This window comes from Xyrauchen texanus, chromosome 2 (genome assembly GCF_025860055.1).
Source record: "Xyrauchen texanus isolate HMW12.3.18 chromosome 2, RBS_HiC_50CHRs, whole genome shotgun sequence".
NCBI lineage: Eukaryota > Metazoa > Chordata > Actinopteri > Cypriniformes > Catostomidae > Xyrauchen > Xyrauchen texanus.
The window spans coordinates 46050294-46073373 of NC_068277.1; positions in this window are offsets into that span (position 1 = coordinate 46050294).

A 23080-nucleotide genomic window follows, 5' to 3' on the forward strand; every position below is an offset into this window, starting at 1 on the left:
TTAATTGATAAACATCTAGCAGATCCTGCAAGGGGGTGCAAACTTATGCACTCATCTGTATCTATATTTAATACGTTTAATGTCAACATCGTTCATCAGATATCAGAGTTATAAAGTCCTTTTCCCTGTTGCTCTACAGGAGAGTGTTGAGCAGATCTATTTTTAGTTCAATCTACCTGACATGAACTTAGGTGCACAATAAGAGGGAGTTGTTAAAAGGGAGGGGTAGATATGGGCAAATACTCTGGGACCCTCTGCCACTTCACCAAACTTCTCCAATTCATGTATTTTCTTCACTCTCTCCCTCGAGATATTTAATCTTGGACTGCAAGATTTTTCCCCTTCCTTATCAGGATAATAAAAGGATCTTAAAATTGTCTGTATAGGCTATTCTTTCATATGCTTCTGGTTATTGCATTGCAAATTTAGGGCCCCTCCGGAGCCCAGTAAATCCTTCAACAAATGTCTTTGAAAAAGTGTGTCTGGAGGTGACGAGACACAGTCCTGGGAGGGGTGAGGAGAAAATAGGCTGCAGTGTTGGAAAATGACTTTTTCTCTTTTCTCTCTCTGCTTACTTCTTCATTTTTTTCTTCTTCTCTCTCTCCCTCTTCTTCATCTTTTTCTTCTTCTCTCTCTCCCTCTTCTTCATCTTTTTATTCTTCGCTCATTCCCTCTCTCAGACTCTCTCTCTCTCTTTCTCTCACATAGATCATTAGAAGGTTTTAATTAAAGGATGGAGGATTAGGCCAGTAAGCCAAAGTCGTTTGTGCTTTCCTTTCTTTTTCTTTTTCTTTCCTTTTTCCCTTTTATTCTTATCTTCTCTTCAGGATGCAGGATGTAAATACTGTGTGTGTGTGTGTGTGTGTGTGTGTGTGTCAGGTAAGAGTTCCCGGTGCTGTGTGGAGTAAGCGGCCATTGATATTAAGGCAGTGCTGAAGAGCGAAGCTCTGTGATCAAAGCTATCCACCCACGTGGCTGCAGATCTAAAGGAGCAGTTTACCTCTGGGTGAAGCTGACTGCAGGGGAGACCCTCACTCTGGGAGTTAAGAGCTGAACGAAAGCTGCCGTCATATCATCTCAATCCCGCAGGGGGTCTCACCTCACTCACTTCCTATTATGTTCACCTAGGGGCAGGTGAAATCACGGAGCTATACTTAAACTGCAAATCGAGACCATTCTTCCGCCTCGCATACAAATATTTGTGTATTATGTAAAATTTACACTTATATAATGTTCAGTTCAGATATTTTCCATATACTGGAAACATTATAAATTAAGCCACCCACAGGGTGTAGGTTTTCGTTGAACATAAAGAAAAAAATTATTTAAAAATATTCTAACAATAACACACAAAAAGGCAGTTGATGATAAAACATTATAAGGAATGTATTTGTCAAACCAAATAGACCACACACATCCTTTTCTATTTGCATTCAAAAACAATGTTTGCTCTCAGCCTCCACACCTGCCATTCACTTCCCAGTCTCATTCTCATATACAGGTAAGTTATCACAAAATAAGTCATTAACAAATAATGTATTTATTTCATGTCAAATGGCCACAACATAAAAGCCTTAAATGCATAGTTCATAGTCAAATGCTTAATATGTCATGAACAGGGCTGGGTAAAAATATAAATAAAAAAAATCCCAAGAACTATCTTTGTGGCATCCCTCTACAATGCGAGTAAATCACTTGCAATGTGAAAAAAATTTCACACTGTGCAACTAAATATATTTGTGATTAGCCAGTCGCTGAAAAGTAACATTTTGGTTCCACTTGTTCTGTGAAATGTTTATGGAAGTAATGAAACCGCTAGACTTGGTGGTTTAGAATCCATTTGAAGATGTAAAATAAAATAAAAAATAAAGATACAATCAAAAACCTAAAAGAGTAGTCACACAACAGGCCGGGGTCAAAAAATCAGCAAACAAATCCAACACGACAGGCAAGTGGGCAAAACCAGGCAAGAGATCAGTTTCACAATAGAACTTAACAAAGCGTAAACACTCTGAACTGCAAGATGATCGGCAAAACTTTGCAAAGCATGAATGAACCACGCAGCCTTTTATACATAGTCAAAAAGAAAGACAGGTGAATTAAATTAGGCAATCAGGTTGCACTGAGCTTGTATTCATGTGAGGGTTCCCTCTGGTGGGCTGGACAATGAAATGATGAGATCCACGTAATCCATTTGTCATTAAATGATGTCTCTTTTAATATCCTTTCTGTTCACAAAAACGTCAATCCCATATAAAATATGACATTTCAAGACATAATGTTTATTAATGTAATACATGGGTTTGTAAATCTTAAAAAAAAAAAAAAAAGTTAAAATGTAACCATAATGATGAAAAACTAATGATAAAATATATAGTTTATATTTATATTTTCATAATGTACCTAGTTAGAAGGTTCCCTGTATAATTAACAGTATTAGCTGAGAGAAATTCAAATTGAATTTAATTCAAAAAGACACTGAATCGAGAGATTGTGATTTGGAATCGAATCGGGAAATCGGCATCAATACCTACCCCTATCCATGAATCATAATCAAAGTAACACTTACAGTAAGGTTGCATTCATAAACATTGTTAACTATAATAATCATGAACTAATACAAACTAACAATGCAAAATTTTATTTTTATAAATGAACATGAACCAAGATTAATAAATGCTGTAAAAATATACTGTTAATTGTTAGCTCATGATACCTAATGCATTAAAATGTTAACAAATAGAACCTTATTGTGAAGTTACAAAAACAAATAATTTACTCTAACTTAGACTGAACTATTCATTTAAACTTAAATGATTAGTTCACCCAAAAAATAAAAATTCTCTCATGATTGGCTCACCTTTAAGACATTAATTGATCGACTGGAGTCATACTTGTATGCTGCCTCAAACTAACCCTTACAATTGCTTAAAAGACCTTTCTACAAGAAAAAAAGTTGTGAAATGGACACAGTCATAAATAAAACTTGCATGCCATGTGTTTATATCTGAGCTCAATGAATCAAACCTTTCCGCTGACTTACCGCTCTTTGTTTGATTTATTTATTTATATTTTTTTTAAATAATGCAGACAGGAGAGATATTTGAGAACTTACAATAAACTTTCAAAAGCTGATTCAAAAACACCTTTTTAACTCTCCCTCTTTTCTCACTCTCTCTCTCTCTCTCTGTCTTGATGTGCTGTGAGCATCGTCGGAATGCAGGTGCGGATGATAGTGCAGTATGGCAACGTTTGATGGCCTTGACAGCCTGTCAGAGGGAAACCACTGCCACATGGTTCTCTTTCTCTCTTGCTCTTTCTCTCGCTTGCTCCTTTTCTCCCTCTATCTCTGTCTAGATGACGGGTTGCCCCTTTCAGTTGGCCCCGCTGGTCACGTCATCTCAGTCTCTCTCTTACCCTCAACCTGACAGAAGACATGAGCCTCTGGACACTCCAGGGATCAGACAGGTGAAATATATCACACACACACAAGCTGCCTATGTGTAGACTCATACAGACAGACACTAGGGATCTGAATTACTACATATTTTGCCTCAATGCCATTGGTTGGACAAACAGATCCCACCAGTCCCACCCTAAACCCAAGGCAATGGTTGAGAAAATGTGGCTATGTTGGGCTGGTCAGGATCAGGGGCAAAGGACTCCCTATAAGTACAAAAGTAAATCCTTCAGAGCTACCACATGATTCACATCAATGTTGTCGAAAACATTGATTTCTATGTAGAGAAGCGTCAGCGTTACCCTCTGCATTTCATCATGCTTTCATGGTTATGCTTTCATCAAGTGTTGTAATGCAGTGCTAAAAGTTCAAACAATATAAAATTTGACCACGTTGTTGCTGAACTTTCGAAGTGGCAATTTGCATATATGCCAGGCCTGTCTAAGCAATGGCCAACTTAACAAAGAAGTGCTTTTTGTTAGAGCTTTTAGAGCTCCACATTTTCTTAATCACGATTAACACATTTATACATTTACATTTATGCATTTGGCAGACGCTTTTATCCAAAGCTACTTACAGAGCCCTTATTACAGGGACAATCCCCCTGGAGCAACCTGGAGTTAAGTGCCTTGCTCAAGGACACAATGGTGGTGGCTGTGGGGCTCGAACCAGCATCCTTCTGATTACCAGATTACCAGTTATGTGCTTAGACCACTACACCACCACCACTCCGGTGCTTAATAAAGCAAAAACCCCAGGTGGAACCTTTGAGATGTGTCTGCACATCATTTCTCTGATGCACACACCACAAACACACACACACAACAGCCATGTCAGTGATCAAATTATGGGGAAAGAACCCTGTGACAGGGCGGAGGGCGGGGCTGGGTTGTGATTCTACACCCCTGGACCCTTATCAGGCTAATCAAGCCTCCGAGAGGGATAAAGGCAGACTGTGCACCGTGGTGTGACAGAGAGAGCGTTTATGAGCAGCTGTCCGTTCAGCTGCCCATAAATCCTTTCCATTAATCCCTTTACACTGGTGGCAAAAACCCGGGAAGGAGGAGGGATACGCCGTAGTGGATTTCTCGCCTCTACCATCCACCCCAACAGAGCAGCCGCGGCCATCTGCCTGGAAGCGGAGGAACAACCGACAACCGCGAGGGAAGAAGGGGCTCCTAGCCGACTGCCTGGAGAACCCTACCAGCTGCTAAACACAGCGGGGTCAAGAGAGGACCACCAACCGCGAGCAGGGAGGGGTTCCCGGCCGACCACCTGTAATGGGAGAACCGCTGCCAGGGTTGGGGGACACCCTTCTGTTCCCCAAGAACGCGGTGGGGCGTTCCATGCACCAGGGACCAGAGGACTGCCTCCATTCGGCATGGGGAGGTGCGGCTGTCATCTGTTAGTGGTGGAGGAGTGTCCGACGACCAAGCTATGGCGTATCAGAGAACCGACGAGTAAGTGTCTCTCTCCCACTCCCACGCCATGTTGGCCTTTTCCTTCTCTTTTAAAATATATATATATTTTTTGTTTTTTTGTTTTTTGTTACAGGAAGTACCCCCTATTTTAAACATTATTGTTTCCCTCCCCCTGTCCCCTCCCAGGTTCAGGAAGGCGGGGATTACCTGCCGGCAGATGGGGCATAAGGCACGCCCTCCCCCAGGGAAAGAGGGGGAGGGGTGTATAATATGCAGGGGGCTCCTCGGCCTGAGAGAATGAGGGAGGAATGTGACAGGGTGGAGGGCGGGGCCGGGTCTTGATTCTACACACCTGGTCCCTTATCAGGCTAATCAAGCCTCCGAGAGGGATAAAGGCAGACTGCGGAAGGTGGTGCAACAGAGGGAGAAAGCGTTTACAGGCAGCTGTCCATCATATGTGTGTGTTTTTGTCTTTTTGGTTAGTTCTTAATTAAATATTGTTTATATTGTCAAGCCGGTTCTCGCCTCCTCTTTTCCAATAATCCCTTTACAGACCTCCTAACAATGTTTTTTGTACAAAATCAGCTCCAATGGGACTTGTGACAGAAATCAAGTACTTTGCAGCCTCTGCACGGCACAGTTTAAATCAAGTCTTAACTATCACTAAAAAGTAGAATGTGACGTTAAGCACTTTTCATGTGGAGTTTAAAGTGATTTTTGATGCTGGTGTTCACGCCCTGAATGCCCTTGAAGCCGTAAACGCGGCTGCATGACAGCAAAGCGGATCGCCACAGTCGGCCGGCTGATTAATATATTGGAGGATGAAAGTTTAAGAGAATAAATGCGCAGTGCAATGAATATGCAATCTGTGGGAGAACTTGATCATTCAATTATTCAAACTCCCACTTAGATTTTGCAAAATGTTTAATGTTACTTGAATTGGTGATATTTTAGAGCATTTATATCTTTATACTGTGGAAGGCTTTTTTGGAAAATGTTATTAAAGCATTATTGCTACATATTGTTCTATTTTATTTCCTAAGAAAGAAATGTAAAAGACATATATATAGTATGGATGGATGGATGGATGGATGGAGAGGGATGGAGAGAGATGGAGAGAAAGAGCTGAAATTTCAGCACTTAAAAAATCTGCATTTAATCGTGATTAACTATGAACAATTATGTGATTAATCACAACAACAAAGTGTTGTGATTAATTTTTATGTAAGTTTTTATCTAGCTAATGATGTTTTTCACAGTGCAAAGCAACAAGAAATATTTTCAATCTGTCAAACTTGAAGAGTGCAAGTCAATGGTGTCAAAACTTAACAGACATAAAGAAAGCATAAAGGGAATTAATTCAATTTCATTCGTTCAATCCATGTCTTCTGAAGTGATACGGTCAGTTTTGGGTGAGGAACAAGACCAATATGTAACTCCTTTTTATCATAAATCTTGACATCTGCAGTCTAAATAAAAATAAATAAATTGATTAAATGTCACACATTATACATACATTTCTTCATATACAGGTCCTTCTCAAAAAATTAGCATATTGTGATAAAGTTCATTATTTTCCATAATGTAATGATAAAAATTAAACTTTCATATATTTTAGATTCATTGCACACCAACTGAAATATTTCAGGTCTTTTATTGTTTTAATACTGATGATTTTGGCATACAGCTCATGAAAACCCAAAATTCCTATCTCAAAAAATTAGCATATTTCATCCGACCAATAAAAGAAGTGTTTTTAATACAAAAAAACGTCAACCTTCAAATAATTATGTTCAGTTATGCACTCAATACTTGGTCGGGAATCCTTTTGCAGAAATGACTGCTTCAATGCGGCGTGGCATGGAGGCAATCAGCCTGTGGCACTGCTGAGGTGTTATGGAGGCCCAGGATGCTTCGATAGCGGCCTTAAGCTCATCCAGAGTGTTGGGTCTTGCGTCTCTCAACTTTCTCTTCACAATATCCCACAGATTCTCTATGGGGTTCAGGTCAGGAGAGTTGGCAGGCCAATTGAGCACAATAATACCATGGTCAGTAAACCATTTACCAGTGGTTTTGGCACTGTGAGCAGGTGCCAGGTCGTGCTGAAAAATGAAATCTTCATCTCCATAAAGCTTTTCAGCAGATGGAAGCATGAAGAGCTCCAAAATCTCCTGATAGCTAGCTGCATTGACCCTGCCCTTGATAAAACACAGTGGACCAACACCAGCAGCTGACATGGCACCCCAGACCATCATTCCTTCTCCCCAGTCTTCCTCCAGACTCTGGCACCTTGATTTCCGAATGACATGCAAAATTTGCTTTCATCCGAAAAAAGTACTTTGGACCACTGAGCAACAGTCCAGTGCTGCTTCTCTGTAGGCCAGGTCAGGCGCTTCTGCCGCTGTTTCTGGTTCAAAAGTGGCTTGACCTGGGGAATGCGGCACCTGTAGCCCATTTCCTGCACACGCCTGTGCACGGTGGCTCTGGATGTTTCTACTCCAGACTCAGTCCACTGCTTCGGCAGGTCCCCCAAGGTCTGGAATCGGTCCTTCTCCACAATCTTCCTCGTTGTGCAGTGTTTTTTGCCACACTTTTTCCTTCCCACAAACTTCCCACTGAGGTGCCTTGATACAGCACTCTGGGAACAGCCTATTTGTTCAGAAATTTCTTTTTGTGTCTTACCCTCTTGCTTGAGGGTGTCAATGATGGCCTTCTGGACAGCAGTCAGGTTGGCAGTCTTACCCATGATTGCGGTTTTGAGTATTGAAACAGGCTGGGAGTTTTTAAAAGCCTCAGGAATCTTTTGCAGGTGTTTAGAGTTAATTAGTTGATTCAGATGATTAGGTTAATAGCTCGTTTAGAGACCCTTTTCATGATACGCTAATTTTTTGAGATAGGAATTTTGGGTTTTCATGAGCTGTATGCCAAAATCATCAGTATTAAAACAATAAAAGACCTGAAATATTTCAGTTGGTGTGCAATGAATCTAAAATATATGAAAGTTTAATTTTTATCATTACATTATGGAAAATAATGAACTTTATCACAATATGCTAATTTTTTGAGAAGGACCTGTACATGGTGAAATTATTTATTTTTCACATATCCCGGATAAGCTGGGGTCAGAGTGCAGGGTCAGCCATGATACGGCACCCCTGGAGCAGATAGGTTCAAGGGCCCAACAGTGGTGTCTTGGTGGTGTTGGGGCTTGAACCCCTGACCTTCTGGTCAGTAACCCAGAGCCTTAACTGCTGAGCCACCACTGCACTGTCTATTTGGCACTATCATGATGCTCTGTGCATGCGATTTTATGTACTGTATATAAACACATCAAACCTCCTTAAAAAACATTGTGTTCGGCAGAAGATAGAAATTTGAGTTTGAGATGGCATAAAGGTGATGAAATGATGAGAGAATTATAATTTTTATAAGTAAACTATTCCATGAATCTTAAGATCCTTGCCATTTTTGGGGATTTCCGCCTGGATTTGGCCTACCCAAATTAAAAAGCTTCCCATTCCCACATACTTTGGCCTAAATACACAGTTTTGGTGTCATTTTACAGGAAACCCTTTGAAGTTGCATAAAACACTGCTAAAAATAAAAAAAAATTAAATATATGTTGTCTGAACAGTAATAACCCTCCTAAAAAAAGAGGCGCTTTTTGATTTTTTTTATATAAATTCATTTTTGAAAGTGTATAACTCAAGCCCTGTAAACCCTAGCAGCAAGCAGACAGTTTTGGCTGTTTCCACTAGATGTCAGCAAATACCTGAAAAAGGAATTTTGTCTGTATCATGTTTTATTTAATATCTATTTCAATTTATTTGAAGGGAGGAATATTACCTTTTTTTTGGTGTACTTTCCGCCTACCCAAATCTAAAGTCTCCCCATACCCATATACAGTGCTATAAATGCAAAATCACAGTGTAATTTTACAGAAAACCCTTTGTCATTACATAAAACACTGTTGAAAGTGGCAAATATGCGCTCTGGTGTCTGGTGAGACGCGTCTGTGTGTTTTGGGCACGTAACCTACCCAGTGATCACTTCACAGTCTGGATGCAATATCACAGCCCCTGATTGGTCTATTTGATCTTGAGAGACATTGCCGGAAAGCAGAGGGTCTAAGCTTTACGGCAATATATGCTTTATCCGGATCGGATGTTTACATATTTTCCTGGATTGTTGAATATCATATAACATTACTTTGTGGTGTTTCTGCACTCATGTGACATATCGAGGGATTACTTGGGCACACAACCACAGAAAACACTGAAAAACGGCTCATTTTGCAGAGAATAACCTAAGGTAAAAAGATTATGTAGCATTTGTGGCTAACTGTGCTGTCTAGTGCGAGTAGCACGGCAAATATTCAATAATTTCACTTGTATGATTGTATACTTCATGATTCATTCGAAGTGTATTAGATATGTGATTATACCTCAATAAAAAGACTTATTGGAACTTCTTACTGGCAATGAGAGCTTTCATTTGATACATGGTTTGTACATGTGCGTCATATTTGAGCGATATGAGACATATGTATTCAAAAACGCACATAATTATGACACGACTTTTGATGGGTGGAACTATGTAATTTATTGTAAATAAGTTACTTAGTGTAAAACAAATGCCAAAGTGATGCATATCTCAAGAAAGTAGACATTCTAAGCTTTCAAATGGTACCAGATATGAGCTCATAACTCCTCCACATACATTTAAAATTGGAAGTACATTATTACTGACGTAATTTTAAATCCCGGAACCAGGATCGTGGATTTTAAGATGTTTTAACTATGGTCTACTCAGCATAAAAAAATATGAATTAAATAGGGAACTCGAGGCATGTTTTCAAAAGTTGGACTATTTTGGACAATGATGGACATGCCATCTTAAAAACACTATGTGTATGGAGTGAGATGTGATGCAATCAGCCAAACATGACCCTTTTAATGTGTATGGTTGTAGCTGTGCTGCTTTATAGGAGACTAACTTTTCTTTTTCAGCGGATAAATGCAGGTTTTACTATGCAAACTAACAGCTAAAGCACAGCTTTCTGTGAAGCAACTTCGCTAAAAAATATCTAGACTACAATATATAAGTTAAATCACGATAAACAAGTTGAACCCTCTAATCGACTAGCCGGTTGTTGGGCAACTAGTTGACTAGTCAACCATTCTTACCCATCCCTAATTGCCCACCACGCATTCATGCTTTCAGACTCTCTTAAAAACACTCTCAAACATGCATAACAGCGCATACTGCCCCCCCCCCATGTCTGTCTCAGCAGCTGGGAGGGATGAGCAGTGAAATAGCAGAGCAAAATGACGTTTGGAGCAGAACATCTCCTGGCTGCAGGAGCTGACAGACAGGCAGGTAAAGCACAGACAGAATGCCATTCTGCAGTGCTGACAGACAAAAAGAGTTAAAACAGGGAGCGTTTTAGGGAGTTAAGTTTAGACATGGAGCAACAGGAGATGAGATGTGTCTTTCTCTGATAGAGATGAAGGAATTGCCACTTGCTGGGACAAAATGAGAGGATTAACGTCATGTAAAGCGCAAATGTGCATGCGTTCAAGCGCATGTGTGCGTGCTCATGGGCACCCGCTCAGTAAAGAGACATTCCTCAAAGAAATGCCTTGAGCTCCCTGCAGAGAAAGGAATCTTCTCTGTCAAAGTTTTTTTCACCATGGTAAAAGTACAAGAAAAGGTGCTTTACACAGCTTACACACCTCTTTCAAATAAATTACAAAATCTCCAGAAATGACCAACCACACCTGACAAACCCACTTCCACAGCCCAGATCTCCATAGCAGTACACCATAAAGTCCTCCTATTCCTTGACAAACACTCATCAAAGCATGCTGGGATGAATTATACACAGCTCTCATAATCCACATGTCACTGTGTTATTGAACTTGATTGAAATGAATGAGAAAATTAGCCTGCAGTCATTCTGATTCCTGCCTTTGAAGCAACCTTAGTTCTATTGGCAGCCTCACAATCAGAGCTGCAGATGTCCGTCTGTCAGCCCTTCCTCGACCCAAACTGCCTGGAGCTGGAGAGGACAGACAGGAGGTTGGAACTGTGCGATATTTCTGAACAGATGACAGAGGTGAATTATTCACATTGTTATGGAGGCTCCATCTCCGCCTTCATAAATCTTCCTCAACTGATGGAAACAATGGCAGATTGGGAAATGAGGGAGTGGGTGATACCTACTCTGTTTAACGAAGACTATCATAATCTGGAAACTGCAAATGCAGAGAGAGTACCAGGATGTTGCACATGGACAGGCACTTGAGACAGTCCCAAGATATTAGACTTTGATGAAGTCATTGAATTTTAGAGGTTTTTTTTCTTCTTCAATTTATTAATGAAGCTTAACTGCAGAGCCAATGGAACATTTAATTTTGGAAAAACAGGTGAAGTAGCAGTCACAGGGTTAAGTTCCAGCCATATGTACTCACGGCCAGAGGCTGTTTGTTTCTTTTTAAAATGGGCGGTGCACCATTTGTGGAGGTCATTAGTCTTGGGAAAAAAAGGAAATACTGTCCTTTAGTTATTGTAAAGGACAATGTGTCGATGAGGAAATTCACTTTTTCTTCCTGCCTCACTTTTTTGTGTCCAAAAGGACCTTGATTTTTCCTCTGCTCCTAATAAACAGGACAGCTTTTGTTTGTATTTTAGGTGAAACATGCATCCACTTCAGCTAGAGGGACACTAGACTTAAATGCTGAGCATAACACAAAGGTTTTTGTATATTTAAAAATGTCATAATTAATTCCAAGATGCACTCTATGCTTTTTATGTTTTATTAGGGCTGTCAATCGATACAAATCTGTAATCAAATTAATTGCATGATGTGCCAAATAAATAATCTACTTAATCAAAATTCAATATTAATTGAGAATGGTCCCCAAATAAAGACATTACATTATATACATACTGTATATTGTGGCAGCAAACAATTAAAGCATTTGGACAATAAAAGTCAAAATATTGTCTTATTTCCATATCATTGAATATAATAACCCTATTATTATACTACTTCCATCTGAACTATTTTTAATTGTTGGGCCATGTACTCATGCGTCAGACAGTAAAGGTGTTTACATGCTGAGCGAAATCAGGGTAATGGTCAAAAAATCTACTTGTGCCAATTTGTTTTTGCTTTAACCATTCATGGCATTGCCCTGATAAAATAACATTGACTAAAGCATTTACATTACCTTTCATATTGTCTGCTTATTAAGTATTATCAATGTAAGATACATGTAAATGTGCTCACTATGTATAGGCCTCCCTAGTGATGTATGAATGTACTGTATGGTTTTGTACATTTTACATGTTTACATGTGTAAACATCTATGCAAGTTTGTTGTAACATCTGCACTGGCATTTGTTAAATTGTAAAAACCCAACTTTAAAATTCCCCAATATACATTCTCTCTCTTTGGCTTTCCATCTTTCAGTGAGGATGTGAACGCTGAAACATATTCGAAAACCAACCTTCACATTTCTATATATCACCCCGTTGTGATCTCGCCAGCGACTCATCAGCGCATCAAATGTTCCCAAGAACAATTTTCTCCACTCATTCTTAGCAACAATTACCAGCGGCCCTCACTGTAGATTGCCAATTTGGACGTTTGTTTCTCGTCTCCTTTTCTTTTACTCATTGTTCTCCTCTCAGGCCAGGCTACTGTCAGGGGGCTTGTACGATGCTGCGGTGGCGGGGCCCAGGCCCTACATAAACGAAAGGGTGTCAAAACACATGGACTAGACCATTTATCATGTAATCTGGAGAGCGAATGGACGGGGCACTATCAGCAATCTGCTATTGATCTGCTGCAGCAGGCCTGCTATTGTTCATCTGAGGATCAGGACTGGCACACAGCATTAATGAAAGAAACTAAACAATGCATAGCAATCAGAGACACAGATTCTCAGGCTTGGCAAGTCGGGGAGAGAAAGAGAAAGACAAGAACGAGAGAGAAAAGTTTGAAAAGAGAAAGTTTGAGGTTATTTGGGTGACACTGAGTGTGGGTTTATGTGTTAGTGTTATGAGAGAGAGTATGAGAAATTGGATTATACTCACTTGTCAACCAGAAGCCAACCTAAGGAGTTGACCCTGATCAAGCACAACATTTTTAAAGCCCAGCGGCACTTAGATGGAGACCATGCACCATTACTTCAAACTACATCGGTGTTAAGCTAGAATTAAAAGTCATTAATGCACCATGCGTTGTCCTTTGTAAGTTGATTGATTTTAGACCAGGTAACAAGGTTATTATCATTAACGGAAACTATATTATAATAAAGATTAAAACTATTAATGAAAAAAAACGGAGATTGCAAAATAAAGAAGACTACATTGAAAATATATATAAAATATTACAGAGAAAACAGCTTTAGTTTTGTATTTTCAATAAATGTAAGATTGTCTGATTTAATGTATTTTTCAAAACATGATTTTGGACTGTCAGTATATTCTGTCAAAATGAATGACTGACATATAAAACAACCGACAACAGTTCACTTGTAGCATTTTCTGATAAAGTGTTGTGTGTATCGGCATATTGGCAGGGTTTGACATTAACACCTACCCACCAAATGCAGGTAGATCACAGCAGTGGTGGGTAACTCTTACTAGCCACTTTGGCTGGTGACGTTTTCAGTGGTTTTTCTGCATTGAAAATTCTGTGAATGTCAGACCAATGAAAATGTAATTGTATTGATCTCACGTTTAGCACTTTATAAGCATGAAATATACCTCTCATTTCTTACATGCTTCCAAGCAAGGCAAATTAAAGGTAGTTTCTTGTGAACCATCGCAGCGCACACACCAGCACGCTCTAGAGTCTGGATAGCCAGAGCTCTGGGATAGTGCGTGTCAATCAGACTTCACTCAATAACACGATGGAGACCACAAAACGGATGTGACCCTTTTGAATTCCAAAGAGAATGTTGTACTTTAAAGCACTATTTGGAGGAAATCAAACCTCTCAAACTGCTACAGCCCTGACATTATAGAGGGCACTGACAAGGTAAAGAAGAGTTTTTGTGTGTTTGATTGTTTTTTACTGAACACTAACTGGTAACTTGTATAGATATATATAAAATGTATTAGGGCAAACCTCAAATATCTTCACAACAGTTAAAATTGTAGTTACAGTTTCTAAATGTCTTTTTTCATAACTGAATACTATAGTATATATATATATATATATATATATATGTATATATATATATATATATATACACATGTATATCCTCATTTGGAGCCAGCAGTGCCACTCATAGCCCGGGCAACCTCAACATGGCAGCGGATACGCTGTCGTGACAGGGCACGCACAGCGGAGAGTGGAGTCTCCACCTCCAGGCAGTCCAGCTGATTTGGGAGTGGTTTGGCAAAGCACGGGTAGACCCGATTGCTTCCCAAGAGGTAAGCCTGGAGTTCGGTCCTGCAGACACCCATGTCGTCCTAAGACCGCGACCGGGCTATGTGCCCAAGGTTCCTACGCCCCCCTTCAGGGACCAGGTAGCGAACATTCAAGCGAAGATACCCCGGGAGGAGACAGACCCTGTGTCCGGTCCGTGCTTTGCATACCAATGTGGACCGCATGCAGAGCTTTAGATGTTCTGAGCAGCTCATTGTCTGCTTTGTTGGACAGTGGAAAGGGAACACTGTCTGCCAACAGAGGCTTTCCAACTGGGTTGTTGACACCATTGCTTTGTCCTATCACACCCAGGCTGTGTCCACCCCATTGCGGGTTCGAGCATACTCGACGAGAAGTGTGGCATCCTCGTGGGCACTTGCCAACAGCACCTTCCTAGCAGACATTTGCAGAGCAGCGAGCTGTGCAACACCCAATACCTTTATGAGATTGTATTATCAGGGTTGAGTCGGTCTCATCCCTTGTTCTCTCAGGTCCGAGCATGTAGAACTCGGGAATGCGGAACGTCTGACCAGGTGTTCTGCTTGCACATAGCGCCTTCCCCTACACTGGGTGATCACGTGCGCTCTTTTCGCCCTGGAGAGTCCACTAAACTCACGCTCCCTGGATGCTCTTCCTCCCTAGCACTCTGGTCCACGAATTCATTGGAGGAATTCCCGACCAGACCCAATACGGGTACTAAAATTATTCTGTACTGGAATAGGTTCCCCACAGGATGGGCCTTTGTGAACTATTCCCCCTGTGTGTATTTTCTGCGGTATGGTCCCCTTACTGGCAGGCCCGCGTCTCCCTTGGGCAGTCCCCGCTGCCCCAGGTCGCCATGTTTGTAGAAACTTCTCCCTCACAGCAGGTAGGATCTACCACCACGCCATTTCCACATGTGGCCTGAAAACCCATGTGACGTATTTCGCCACGCTTTACCTCCCACCAGCCTGGGCAGGTTGTGGTCTCCGTGGCATCTATTCCCCCTGAAAGAATAGGAGTTGGAAAAGAACACCTTCCCCGACGCGTGTGATAGCATTAAAATGGCCCCAGCCGCTTTAACTCTATGCAAGAAACATAGAGAGAGAAAAGACGTGGCTGGCGTGGCCTGCCTTTGGCACGCAACTGCCTGCCCACACCTGCGTCAGCAGCTCACGTACATGTTCAGCGCATGGTGTGATTGAATAGGGACCCCTAGTGTCACTTCATTCAACACAACGTCGCAGTGAGCGACAGACGGGGAACGTCCAGGTTACTGTTGTAACCTTCGTTACATGATGGAGGGAACGAGACATTGTGTCCCCCCGGCCACGACACTGAACCGAGCCACCGCAATGGCCGAAACTTATTCTCGGCTCCTCAGTGCAAAATCTGAATGAACAGATGCATGAATCCTCGTGGGGAGGGACGTGCAAGTTCTGTCTGCCAAATTCTCATTGGCTTTTTCTCAAGTTCAGAGGTAACCAAGGCCTTCAAGAAAGTCTCCTAGTGTCACTTCATTCTACACAACGTCTCGTTCCCTCCATCAGGGAACGGAGGTTACAAAAGTAGCCTAGACGATATATATATATATATATATGAACTATAACTGAATTATATAACTGAACTACCACAGCAAACATAAGGGCCAAGGTGTCCTATAACCAGCCACCCTGAGGCAAACCCACAGCACCTCCTAAAAATAAATATAAAAATTAGTCAAGGACAGAGCAATGGCAAAAGTTTAAGGAATGTTTCTCATCACAACCAGTATCTCCATAATAATACTTAACTGCGCCAACAGTTAGACACTTTTGAACACTCAAAAAAAAGAGGGGCATGGAATAAATCCAGAAAACAACAAGAAAAAAACAACAATAAATCCAAAAAGACAAAAATAGAACAAAATAAACCAAAACAAAAAAGCAGCGCAGCCCGGTCCATGTTCACTTGAGGATGAACACACAATTCACTCCTGGAGGTGATCAGGCAGACATGAGCCTCTGAACCACTCAAGCAAATGGACTGCATTCTACTGAACAACTATTACACAACTCCAGTTCCAGTTGGAAACCAAGGTCCCGAACTACATTACTGAATATCCATACGCAGACCTCAACACATGTATAAAACACAATGATGGTAAAAATAAACAGAATTTGTTTGATCATGATCATGATCAAGTAAAATGTACTTATTTTATTTACATGTGAAGTTTACTCAAATTAGCAAATAAATATGACAAGGTTTTATCCTTTAGGACTGATACCTGATGACGCATTGTAAATACAACAAACAATCATAAATAATATTTACTAATAAGCTAGAGCATTCGTTTTGAATTGAGGACAAATGTAGAATTTAAGTTCACACTTAAACTAACTTATTCAGTGTAGAAAGTACTTAATCTATTCTGCTATATTTACTTGACCACAAAATAATTTTTCCTTCAGTTTATGAGACTTTCGGCTCACATGTTGACTCGCATGCTTTGCTGGACATGTACCAGTCTTCAGCATTTAAAGTCCAACATCAACTGACTTTTATCAATTGAGCTACCGTGCAAAACAGTCCTATTGGATTAAGCTTGAAAATGTATTTCTTTATGTAATGCAAGTTTTAAAATCTATCATCTTTGAAATCATGCACTATAGTAAAAGTGTTTTGATGTCATAAGAAAGCATTGTGTGTGTAACAGAGCAAGAAATAAGTGTTTATAAACTGTTCATCTGCCGTTTTACATGTGATTTATGTAAAAGTTAATAACACACAATGTTGTTTGCCTCTAGTGTTTATTTCACCAGAAAATGACTTTGATAACAGGAACGTAAAATAACTTTGTAGACATAAAGTTATAGTAACATGATTCTATGAGATCAGGCTGATTATCACTTAGATTGTGTTCTAATATATGCTGATGTATTAGACCATTGTCGTGTGCATCTGTGAGCACAGCCTGACAATACATTCATCTCTTGTGTCCATATTCCAGCTCATTTGCACCACAATGCATTTCAGCAGAGCACAAAGGACAACACACAAGAATTTCTTTAAATGTTATTCTCATTTAAGAATGAACTAAAAGCAGCAAGTTCTCTTTATCCCAGCATGTTGTTCTGTTGTGTTGTAAAGCTGTGGTTTGTCATAAATATGAAGGCATATAGATAGATCAGAGAAAGAGAGATGCAGTGGAGGCTGAGGTTTCAGACTAACTGTCTATTGATGATGGAGGAGAGACATTTGCTTTCTCTCTTCCCTCGTAAAGCTGTGTGATTGCCCATAGCATCACCATCTGTTGGTGACTGTAGGGTGAAACAGTAAACACCCCAACTTGTGTGTCTTCGTGTGTATGGAGGAGGAAGATAAAAATGGCACACATTCCAAGCCTTCCACCCCTTTTTCTCTGAGCTGAGTGACTGAAGCAGATTTTTGCATGTAATGGACTCAATATTTATCAATTAATTCATCTGTGTGTTCACACTGAGTTCTCTGTGAGCAGTCCAACATAGAGCCCTGTGTCCTAATAAGACTTATCAAAATGCATTTTTAAACAGCCACAGCTGGAGTCTCTCTCCGTCTCTCTCTCTCTCTCTCTGCCACTCATCTGTCCTTCTCCTGCTCTAATCCGCTCCATTTTATCGCTGCTATTTGGACAGCATTGGCAGAGTGACATTTGAGTGAGTGTGACCCATAGGGTGCCTTGAGGTGTGTTTCTATGTGTGTGTGTATGGCAGAGAAGCAGGAGCCAGTAGATAAAAAACTTGTGTAGCGACCATGTCATGTAATTCCCCTTTAATACAGTCAAGGCTGATCCCAGCGAGTCTAGATCCACACAGGTCTCCTGAGACCTGATGTCAGTATCCAGCAGAAGTTCAGCACAGACAGATACACCTCTGTGACTCTGACTGTGTGTGAGCCTTTGTAACATGAAGAACTGGAGTGAAGTGAGAGCGATAACGTGTGCCAGAGAATATATATCCAATCACAACAATATTAGCAGCTGACAATGGTATCAAAGAGGCTTAGATGTAGTCTTAGACAGACTGGCCACACAAGTATTTACCGGGTTGGTCCAATGAATGCTTTCCAGGAAGAACTAATCATTTCATCTGCCAATGTTTGCCAGGCCAGTGGCATCAAATCTTTGATATTCAGAGTTTAGTTTGATTTGCTTAGTAACCAGTAAACTAGATATTCATTACCAGAACGGTAAGGTGAATGCAGTTAAAATGGCATAATTTCTGAGAATTTGTCATTGGTGTTGTTTTAAAATATGATGCCAAATGGCTTAGGGCTGGGTATTGATACAGCTTTCCTGATTAGATTCTGATTCACAAGCTTTATATTTGGTTAAATTTCAATTTCGATTCAATATTGATTCATATTGGAAAGTTTTGTTTACAATGTCCATTTTGTTTACAGTACATATGAAAACAAATCGCTCAGCTAATGCTGTTAATTTGAAGGGATCTTCTAAACTTTTATGTATCCCTATAATTCGGAAGTATTATTTTACTAATTATATTTTTGGACACGTTTAGCTTTGGAATTTTTTTTAAATTCAGTTTATTGCATCAATAAATGTCTTGAAATTATATTATAAAAATATATTTATATATATATATTTTTTTTTTTTTGTGTTACATGTTTATTATTAACATTAATAATTTGCATGTCTTTGGACACACAGAACAAGTCAAACCAAACTTTTACTCTCAACACACAGTGAAAGGATCTCAGTGCTGAACTTTTAACTTTTGCCACTAAACTAATTAAAAACTGTTGAGTGAAAGCAAAACTTTACCAGCAAGTGTCTAAAAGCATACATTTTAGTTGCATACATTAGCATGAAATTTGATTTCATATGCAAGTGATTTACTCAGATTGTAGGGGGTTGTGCATAGAGTAAATTATCAATTTTGGGATTTAAGGATTGCTATATATATATATATATATATATATATATATATATATATATATATATATATATATTTTTTTTAACTTAGCCCCTCACACAATACCATTTTAAATAGCTAGAGGATAATGGAAGAAATATTAAATACAAATAAAAAATCTTTAATGTTCTTTACCTGTATTCACCTTATATTCAGATTTTTGAAGTTATTAAATAATCGATACTTAAAGCTGAAGTGTGTAATTTCTGCGTCACTAGCACCACCGAAAGGAATTTTCAAACAGCCTTCCAAATACGCCATTTGGTCTGCTATTAATCGAACTAGCAGATAGTCCCACCTAACTCACACCATTGGTCAGTGAGTCAATGTTGACGTGTCGGGCTGGACCGGCAGCTCAAAACAATCAGAGGAATCTCAATAGCACCACAGAGGCACAATTATTTTAGGTTTCCAAGAAAATGTACCTACGAATGGCCTACTTCTTTCAGAAAAGACACAGGATAAATGGAATTAATATGAATATAAAGATAATTATATAATTTTGTGTAAGCTCGTTTTATGTTTCGGCACTCAGACACGTGCTCGAACCGTCAGAACCTGCCAAAGTGATAACGGCAGGGGAGCGGAGCTTACCCTCACCCAGGATGGGACCTAAACTGGTGATGATGGGGTGGAGGGGAACACTGAAGTATGCAAACTATGATGGACAGCTATGCAGGGTTATTTAGCAGAGGCTGCATTGTGATTGGATGTTAGAATTTACCCTGAGATCATCCTGCTAGAACTACGCTTATGCTTCCATTTATTGTCTCTGCATATTAAGCTTGGATAGGACAAAGCATTTTAACTCTGAAAAAGTTACACACTTCAGCTTTAGCCTAAAACTTTTAGCCGGACAAAAACTTGGATCAAAAAGTACATGCACATTATTATTTTTCGATCTTTCACAGCCATTCACAGAGACTACAGCACCATTATTTGAATACACGTTTTTCTTTTAAGATTTAATGCATGGTGAGAAAACAGAACTTCAGATTAAAATTCGGACAAGACATACTGGGTAAAATTAGATTATGCTAATAAGTCAACAGAATTAGCATTGATACCTAATTACTAAAAGCACAATGCTCTGGATTTTTGCTAACACTGAAACAATTGATTATATTTAACAATTCATGTCTGAATAAAGTATATTGTCTGTGTATGATATTCTGTGCATTATAGCTAGAACACAATGGACTGGGCTCAACTGTGAGGCATTCAGAAGGAAAGAGTATTGTGACAGCTGTGTTCATTCTGACAAACTGGGGACTATGTTCCAGGCTTACTTTTATGTCCACATCAGCCTTCACAGGCCTATAAACAACATATGCATCTATATGTGTGTGTGTGTGTGTGTGTGTGTGTGTGTGTGTGTGTGTGTGTGTGTGTGTGTGTGTGTGTGTATAGTATATTAATGTATGTGTGTTTGCGCATTTTGCTTTTACACGCTCATTACAGTGGTGGAGATATCATACATTAATAATCACTCTTGACAGTCTTCAACAGGGGGGCAGTCCCATAAGTCCAGAGATATTACATCTGCTGGCCTCATTTATCTTCCTGCAGCCCTTACAGTTCCTCTGTGTCCACTTCAATGCCAGCCCAGCACACGCTTAATTACGAGCACATCATAAACAGCGGAGACACACCCGGGGGCTTGGAAGGGCTCTGCCCTCACCCCGCCCAGGCTCTAAATGGCCCCCTGGCTCTCTTGCCTACTGAGGAGTCCAGACACACAATCTGGGATTTAAGGTTGGAGATGTGAGGTGATAAGAATAGGCCTAGACAATTGGGCTGGGCGATATATTGAATAATAACAATATAATCGCGATGATTTTTCTGATGACATAAATTCACGATATTGCTTAATTTTGCAAAGATTTTTATGTGCGTATTATTTGGCCATTGAGTTTTATAAAGAGCGTATCAGTATACTAATTTCACAACCTTTCATGGCTGCACAATTAATCCAAATAACATCAGAATAATGATATGGTAATATATGATTATTAAATTGCAAAAGGATATATGAAAGACAGATAAACATGGTCTGTATGTGCTTCAGAATAAACAGGTGATACACTGGTCTATGCATTCGTGGAACTCATGGGCTTGTGTTTTATTCAATTTTAAAGCAGGGTCAAAGCCGGGGTAAACAGGATCGAGAGGCGGGTAAACTAACAAAGGGAGTAGACAGGGGTACTAGGGGAACGAGGAGCTGGCAAGCTAAGGGGGTAATCAAGAGGAGTTCAAGAGGAGATCAAAACTAGACGAGACTAGCGAGGGCAAAGACACGGGAAACTAAATACAATAACCAACAACCGTGAGACGAAAGGGTAGTGATATATATAGGGGCGAGTGCAGGTGTAAACCATGACAGGTGATGAGACGAGTGCAGGTGAAACTAATGTGCAGGTGTGCAGATGACGCGAGTGCAGGCGGTCATAATGTTCTGGAGGATTGGAAACGCGTGAGAAACTCGAGGAAGGGAGATTGCCTACGAGCATGTGAGCGAGTAGGAGCAAAGTGGGCTTGAGGGCTCGAGCGAGCAAAAAGAGTGTGCAAGCTCGAGGGGGCGGAACGAGCGTGGGAGCTCGAGGGGGCGGAGCGAGGGAGCGGGGTTTGTGACAGTACTCCCCCCTCTAAAACGGACGGCTCCTGACGGCCGCGCTCGGTTGTGAGGAAGTGGTGCTGGACGAACCCAACAAACAAAAAACCCTGAACAGACAACCCACAAAACACACAAACAAAATTGAGGACAGTCCAAGGGGCACAGAGAGAAATGAGACAGTGCATGGGGTCAATAGGCAGTATCAAGGCAAGGTCTGGGGGAACATAGTGGACAGGCGGGTGGTCGGGAGATCTAGGGGGCAGCCGTAGGGCAGAGACAGGGTCAGGGGGTCTGGAAGGCGACTGGAGGACAGGGACTGGGTCCGGGGGTCTGGAAGGTGACCACCGGACAGGAATAGGGTCCGGAGGCCAGGGAAGAGGCCACAGGACAGGGAGAGGGTCAGGAAGTCCGGGCTGAGCCGTGAAAGGCGGTGCCATCAGAGGCAGCACTGTAGGCTGCTCTGGAGGTGGGGTTCTGGAAGGCTCTGGAGGTGGAGCCAGAAGGAGGCTTTAGGGGCAAAGGCCTGAAAGGTTCTGGAGGTGGAGCCGAAGGAGGCTTTAGGGGGGAAGGCCTGGAAGGCTCAGGAGGTGGAGCCAATGGAGGTGGCGCTGTGGGAGGTCCCCGAGGCGACTGACCTGGCAGGCTCTGTAGTCTCGGGGGGTAGAGCTGTAGGAGGCCCGAGAGGCGGAGCCATAGAAAGCTCTGGAGTCTTTGGGAGCAGAGCTGTGAGGGGCTCGGGAGGTGGAGCTGTGGGAGGCTCTGGAGGGGGAGCCGTAGGAGGCTCGGGAGGCGGAGCCGTAAGAGGCTCGGGAGGCGGAGCCGTAGGAGGCTCAGGAGGCGGAGCCCTAGGAAGCTCTGGAGTCTCTGGGAGTAGAGCCGTGAGAGGCTCGGGGAAAAAGGTCGTGGAAGACTCGAGAGGCTCTAGAGGTGGGGCCCTGGAAGGCTCGAGAGGCTCGAGGGGGGGAGTCATGAAAGACTCAAGAGACGGAGCCCCGAGAGGCTCTGGAGGGGGAGGAGCCCTGGAGACTCGAGGGACGGGGCCCTGAGAGGCTCGAGGGGAGGAGGAGCCCTGAAAGACTCGAGAGGAGAAGCCCTGAGAGGCTTGAGGGGAGGAGGAGCCCTGAGAGACTCGAGAGGGGAAGCCCTGAGAGGCTTGAGAGGGGGAGGAGCCCTGAGAGACTCGAGAGGCGAAGCCGTGAGAGGCT